Raw genomic sequence first — 6,725 nt, forward strand, 5'->3', positions numbered from 1 at the left:
GGTCAGGAGGAGGGGAGGGGATTCCACGGACGGTCTGATCTCATCAGATTACACACTTAATGAAGAGACTTTCTAGATGCCGCGTTTGTTTTAACGGGGAGACGTTGCCTCACTGGGCAGGAGGGGTGTGGAGGTCATGAGAACCAGCTGAGGAACTCCATCAGATCCATCAGATCCATCTTCCCAGAGGCCTCGGCGGCGTTTGGCTCAGGCCCTGTTCACACCACAACCTTTTCATTCGCTAGAAACTCGACTTTTTTAAGAACGTTTTTAAAAATCGCCAAATCTGTCACCGTGAAAACGAGGGAAAACACAACTTTTGTGAAACGATGCTGCTGCGCTGAGCAAATAGTGGAGGAAAACGTTGATTTTATTGTCCATCTACTCGCACTCCGTCAACACAGAGTCGGTGTTTTCAATAAGTTGCATCTTCAGCGGCCGTGCATCGTTAGTGTGGAAACGCGACGCAACGAAAATGCTGCATTTTCACTTGAGTACTTTACTTCTAAGTCTAACTTATTATTGATTTATATTTAATTGAAGCCCATTTTACTTATTTATTGTCCTTTTATTATGCTTTTAACAGATTTCATTTTGGCCTTTTAGTGCTTCTTTAATTTATTGGCTTTTAATCCTGTTCAGTGAGCCTGTGAACGCCAGTCAATGAGTTTAAATATGGATAGATTCTTCTACATTTTTGCAGTATTTCTTCTCAAAACCTAAAAATGTGAGGAAAAGATATATGACTTGAACCCCATGTTTCTGTTACTGTATAACATTTTAAAACAGGTAATAAATAACTGATGTATTTATCTCAGACTCAAGACTTTCCTAAAACAGCCTGGATCTTTAGTTTCAATGTGTCTCCAGCAGACAGAAACAGTGGATTCTGTGGGACAGATTGTTTCTAGCAGTAGAATGATGCATGGTGATTAAAGCGGAATGAAATACAACATACATGTATCTTGCTTATGAATAATTAATAGGACGGTTCACTGTTGATTAGCTTGAGAAGGCACTGCGTTTATGGTTTGTTGGTGAATTTAAAGCACTGAAAGTTAGTCCTGTTGAGGTTTTCATCAGGTAATAAAGATCATTTCGATGTTTCTGACTGGATCCTCTGCTCAGAGCTTCACCGTTTCTGGATTTATTTGCGGTTTCTCTGCACGCGCCTGTCATCCGTGAGATCCTGGCTCTTTCATGAGCCTGTTCATCAGACGGGAAACAGAAATAGTAAAAGGCTTTTTGAAGGTGGGAGCGCCGGCAGCAACAAGCTGCCGGTCTCTGGCAGACTGCGCAGCTGGGCAACTGGGGTTAAAGAAACTGACAGCAGAAGGAAAACAGACACGTCAACTGGAACGATAGTGATCTAGCAGAATGTGGGCCACCTCCATCTGAAAGCATGAACACTGCTGTGTTGTTTTAGGTCAGATGCTTTGTGTCTTTCATCAGCCGTCCTGGGAGATTTCCCCAGGCATCCAGAGCTCGGCAGCACATTCACAACAAACCAGCTTAAATAATATATCACTACACGGCCTTCCATTATGCAGATGGAAACGTTATAACCTTATTTAGTAGTAAGTGGGGGGGGGGGGGGGGGGGGGGGGACCATTCAATCAGCCTGGAATGCTAAATCCCTCGATCCAGAAAATCGAACAGGGATTTGAAAACATGAGGGCTGATCAGGGTTTTCTGAGCTCATTCAAACATCGATGATGTTCAGAAAGATACTCAATAATGTTTTCATGTTTTTTCGCAGTGAGGAATAAACGATGAGGAAAAAAAGGCAGGCTGCATTTCATGACTCGTCCTTAGTCTTTGGTGATGTTTGCCTGAAGAGAAAAAACTCTGCAGATATGCATAGCAAGGTGAAGTGAGGCGGAACAAACATTCTTTTGTGGAAAATATACTTCCATTCTCCGAGCGACATCTGCTATGCAAAATGTAAACAGCTAATTTAGCACATTTCTGTGTGCTCGTCACGTTACATGTCATTTTCCGCGGATTCCCGGTCCGCCGCGCTAAGTGCAAACCTTCCCGCCATTATACTTAAAGAGCGGCGAGTTAACGCTGCAAATGACTCTTTCAGCACAGATCCGCGGATACGACTGTAACCAAAGCCCATTTGCATAAATCCCCTGCGTCCCTGGAGAGCGCTCAAACACCAACAAAATGCAAACCAATTAGCGGTTTGCAGATGTGTCCCGCGTCGCGCTACATGTGGGATGTGTTGGCTGAAAGCTCCTCGGATCCAGACAGGAACGCAGCAAATGAGCTGAAAAGACGCTCAGGTTGCTCTCCAGAGGCCGGCGCAGGGATTCATCCTGATGCACTTAAATAATGAAGCGTAATGTGGGTGTTGGCTGCAGGGCCGCGCTGATCCGGGGCCAATAATCACTCACCGCTACTTAAAGCTCCTGGTGGAGTGTGGAGGTCGAACCGGATTCAGACGGAGGCGAGAGCTGCAGGAGTTTTCCTCTGTTCGCTTCACCAGCTTCACATCTGAAGCCAAATGTTCAATGTTCCCACAAAGAGACAGTTTCTCAGAACTGCTTTAGACGACAGCGGTGATCAAGGAAAGACTGAAAACGCAACTTCAGAACTTTTCGAAAATGCTCCGACGCTGTCTCCGTGGAAACGGGGGGAAATGCAGCTTCCTGAAAACGCTCAGAAACTCTGCCTCTGTTCATGTTCACCGCAGTAAACAGTTCTCCTGCACATGTTCAGTCCATTTCAGTATCAGAATGTTTTCCTCCAGAATGTCATGACTCGTCACAGCAATCCAGCTTCAAACTGCAGCGTCCACTAGTGGCCCGGCATGCTGACTACATCGTTTTTAGCTTTTCAACCATTTCCGTCAAAATGTTGCTGCGTAAAAATCAAACTTTTTGAAACTTTTGAAACTTTTGAAACGTAAAAACAATGCGTTTTCCTTGAAATGCTGTGCAAACAGGGCCTTGTGTCTACACTAGGGCTGTCAGGGTTAATCGCATTAATTGCAGGTTAAGGTTTGGGCTTTTTTGATGTAGCCATTGTATTGAGTTGGTCCACATGGCACTTTATTTTGAAAGAAAATCCAAAAAGCTGAAAAAACGTCACTCTGACGGAGTGCTGTGGTTTCAAAAAAAACTACATTCATAACTTCATGTCGCTTTATGTTGGACAGGACTATTTTTTGCAGCTTGAACATTTGATTTTAATTCACATTCAATGAAAGGCTTTTCAAGGCTTTAAGCCGGAACAGCAGGTTCAGATCTGACTCCAGGATAAATTACAGAGTCAGAAAACAACAGTGGCTTGAACAACACTTCAGAATCAATTAGAGGAGGCAGAGGTGGATGAAAAGCTGGAAGTCGTGAGTTTCAGGTACCTTGATGGTTTGAGTGCTACTTTGCAGCGAGCTGGTTGATTTCAACAGCAGCGCAGTGTGTCACCATGTAGGAGAGACTCAAGCTTCGTGGATCAGCAGCTCTTAACTGTATCATTTGACCAACGCTTGAAAAACTGACTGTGTTCAGACCGTTGCTCAGGTTTAACTGTTAAATCGCAAAAACAGAATTGAGTAAATATTTCAGCTCTGTTTTGTGGAGGTGAATAAGCAGCTAAACACAACATCTGTTTGCATTTTAAGTCGCATTGTTTGATTTCGTTCTGGGAAGAAACGCCATAAAACACCTTTGATTCCACATCCTGGGAAATCCTGAGGAGCTGATCTCAGATCAGCTGGTCGTTTGAAATATGAAGGTAAAAGTCGAAAAGAACTGAAGCTGAAAAACAGACAAAAGCCGAGATAAAGAGAGTCGAAACACTCAGAGCGGCTCAATAGAGCCTCACAAAACCAGAGAAAAACAATGACGGGGCCTTTGTGTGTGTGTGTGGTGTGTGGTGTGTGTGTGTGTGTGTGTGTGTGTGTGCGTGCGTGCGTGTGTGTGCATTGTGAAGTCAACAGTCACAACTTTATCAACCTGCAGCAAGACGGACACAGCCAAACAGAAATGATTACTGGTGTGTGTGTGTGTGTGTGTGTGTGTGTGTGTGTCTGCGTAGATGTGTCTCCTTTGTTCCTGGCAGTCATAAATCTCCTACATTTGACCTCTGGCCTGATTCCAGACCCCTCACACTTTGACTTGGAAGTGATCCCTAATACACCCCCTAATCCTGTGTGTGTGTGTGTGTGTGTGTGTGTCTGTGTGTTGTGTGTGTGTGTGTGTGGTGTGTGTGTCTGTGTGTCTGTGTGGTGTGTGTGTGAGCGCATTTAAAGGGTATCTGTGTGTGTTTCCAGGATCTGATCATGAAATCTAAAATGGACATGAACTGCTCAGAGCCTCAGCTTAATTATATCAAGCTGCAAGTCACACACACACACACACACACACACACACACACACACACACACACACACACTGAATTGTTGCTGGCCGGGGCGAGCCGTTTCCATCCTGGCAGGCGGGTGGTGTGAGTCATGCTTCGTTCAGTTCCCTCCACCTCTTCTCTCTTTCTTTCTCTCTCTCTCTCTCTCCTCTCTCTCTCTCTCTCTCTCTCTCTCTCTCTCTCCTCTCTCTCTCTCTCTCTCTCTCTCTCTCTCTTCTCCTCTCATTTGTCCTGATGACTCCTCCAGCTCCGTCCCTCTGCCTCTCCTCATCTCTCCATCTCATTCTCTCCACATGTGTAAGCGTCTCGTGAGGAGCAGAACATAAACACCCTCTCGGCCGTCCTCTCGTTCCTTCCTCCTTTGGCCCGATCGGCTGCGACTCCCGATATGGTCACAGCCGAGCGCCGCGGCGCCGGAGCAGGAAGCCATTTCTGACACCAGCGCCGTCACTCGGCTTCGGGCCGACGCGGAGCGGGGCCGGGGCCTCAGATGACAGCCTTGACACATACACAGAGTGTGTGTGTGAGTGTGTGTGTGTCGCAGCTCCGACACCGACTGAACCCAAACTCCCCCGAACTGAACGAAGTTCCACACCTTCAGTTACATTTGAAATATTCAATTCTTATTTTTCTCTCAGGGAAAAAGAACAAAGTTGTCACATTTCTTCATTCCATTGCTTCCTTGCACGTCCAGCCCGAGGTTCATATTTGTGAAAACAAGGCTTGGAAGCATCGTTTTCATCTGAAGGAGGGCTGAGCCGATCCAGCAGGATGGGCGGAGGCTGGTTCCACCCTGGACTGGGTAGCAGGTCACCACCTGGCAACACGTCTCCACACACACTTCACACACGTCAACAGTGACCACTGAGAGCCTGAGTTACAGGCCTCTGTGAATACATTGCACTTTATCTCCGCAGGCATTTTGCAGGTGATTTAACTTGGAAAAAGTTGAAAAGTTTGCATTTTTCTTAATTTCCATGGAGACAGAGATGAAGTGTTTTCAAAAAGTTCCCACTACTTCACCTGACAGCAGTAATGATCATAATATACAACACTTTTTGACACTTTCTGATCATCCATCTGTTTCATTAAACCCAACATCACGTTGATGAAAGCTCACGAAGACGTTCCACAACGTTGTTATTTGTTCCATAAGTGAATTCAGACGTTTAATTACAGAGCATTATGTTTCCCACAGCGGCGTCGAAAAACTCTCCACAACAAACACATTAATTTTTCATCAATATCATCACTGGGAGCCTCCTGGGGCGCCAGCTGGTAAAAACTGTATGAGGCTGATGTATAAATGAGCTGGAGGGCAAACGTCTCTCCATAATCTGTTGAATTAACTGTGTGAGCCACGATTTATGCCGTAAACAAACAGTAGGATTATTCTCTGCCTCTGCAGACGCAGCGCATCCGTTCTACGTCCACCGAACACTGTTCGACATGCAGCTCGCCGCTGCAGTGGTGAAGGAGGCAGAGCGAGCAGAGCAGCAGGTGTCGGAGGACTTCGCGATGAAAATGCTTCCTTTCAGGAGGTCTGAACACGTAACCAGGACCAGGAGCCGTGTGCAGGGGGGAAAACAAGGTGGAGGGTTCCTACGATCCACGGCATGAACAGCAGATCATCTCCCAAAAGCAGATTTCAGTGTTTCTGTCGATGTGATAGTTGCTCTTTTTTGCCAATAATATGTTTAAAATGAATGAATATCTGTAGACTGTTTTATTTCAAGTCGCAGAGGAGCTGGAGGAAAGCGAATCTGAAGAATGTCTTGTATGTTTGACTTCCTGTCAGAGTTTTGTGTTTCAGCCACAAACAATAAAAAGTTTCCGTTTGATCTCGCATGTGGTTCAAATATGACTTCTTTATCTGCAGAGTTCTTCTGGAGATTACTGATCTGAAGTGGAAATCACATCCTTCATGTAGTAACTTCTTTAATGCTACTGTATTAACTGTGTCCACTAACCACCTGCCTGGAACCACACAGGAAGTGGAAAAAAAAAGCATTTTTAATAGATTTTATATGAAAACTGTCACGGTGACTCTCTTTCATGTCAGTTTAAAAAAGAAGTTCCAAATATCTGCAGTTAATAAGATGTGTCACACATGATTTTAAGTTCATTAAAAACATATGAATGTGAATAATTCTGAGGATTGTAACAAAGCGGAGGAACAGCGAGCGAGGCGAGCGCCGTCGCAGCCGAGCAGGTTGGTATTTCTGGCCGTCCTGAAGAGGAACGACGGGCCGGTCGCAGGTCAGTAAACAGCACTTCAAAGGTCACGTGTTTTACTGCCGAGGGCCGAAGGGCCCGGCCGGCGCTCATCCCACTCTAATTCAATTGGCCTGATG

At 45.5% G+C, this 6,725-nt stretch overlaps 1 pseudogene; it reads right to left on the bottom strand.

Moving 5' to 3' along the window:
- LOC115396291 (chondroitin sulfate proteoglycan 5-like) overlaps window positions 1-6,725 on the bottom strand; it is a 56,377-nt pseudogene that overhangs the window by 21,546 nt on the left and 28,106 nt on the right.

The sequence above is a fragment of the Salarias fasciatus genome, chromosome 11 (assembly GCF_902148845.1).
Source record: "Salarias fasciatus chromosome 11, fSalaFa1.1, whole genome shotgun sequence".
Taxonomy (NCBI): domain Eukaryota; kingdom Metazoa; phylum Chordata; class Actinopteri; order Blenniiformes; family Blenniidae; genus Salarias; species Salarias fasciatus.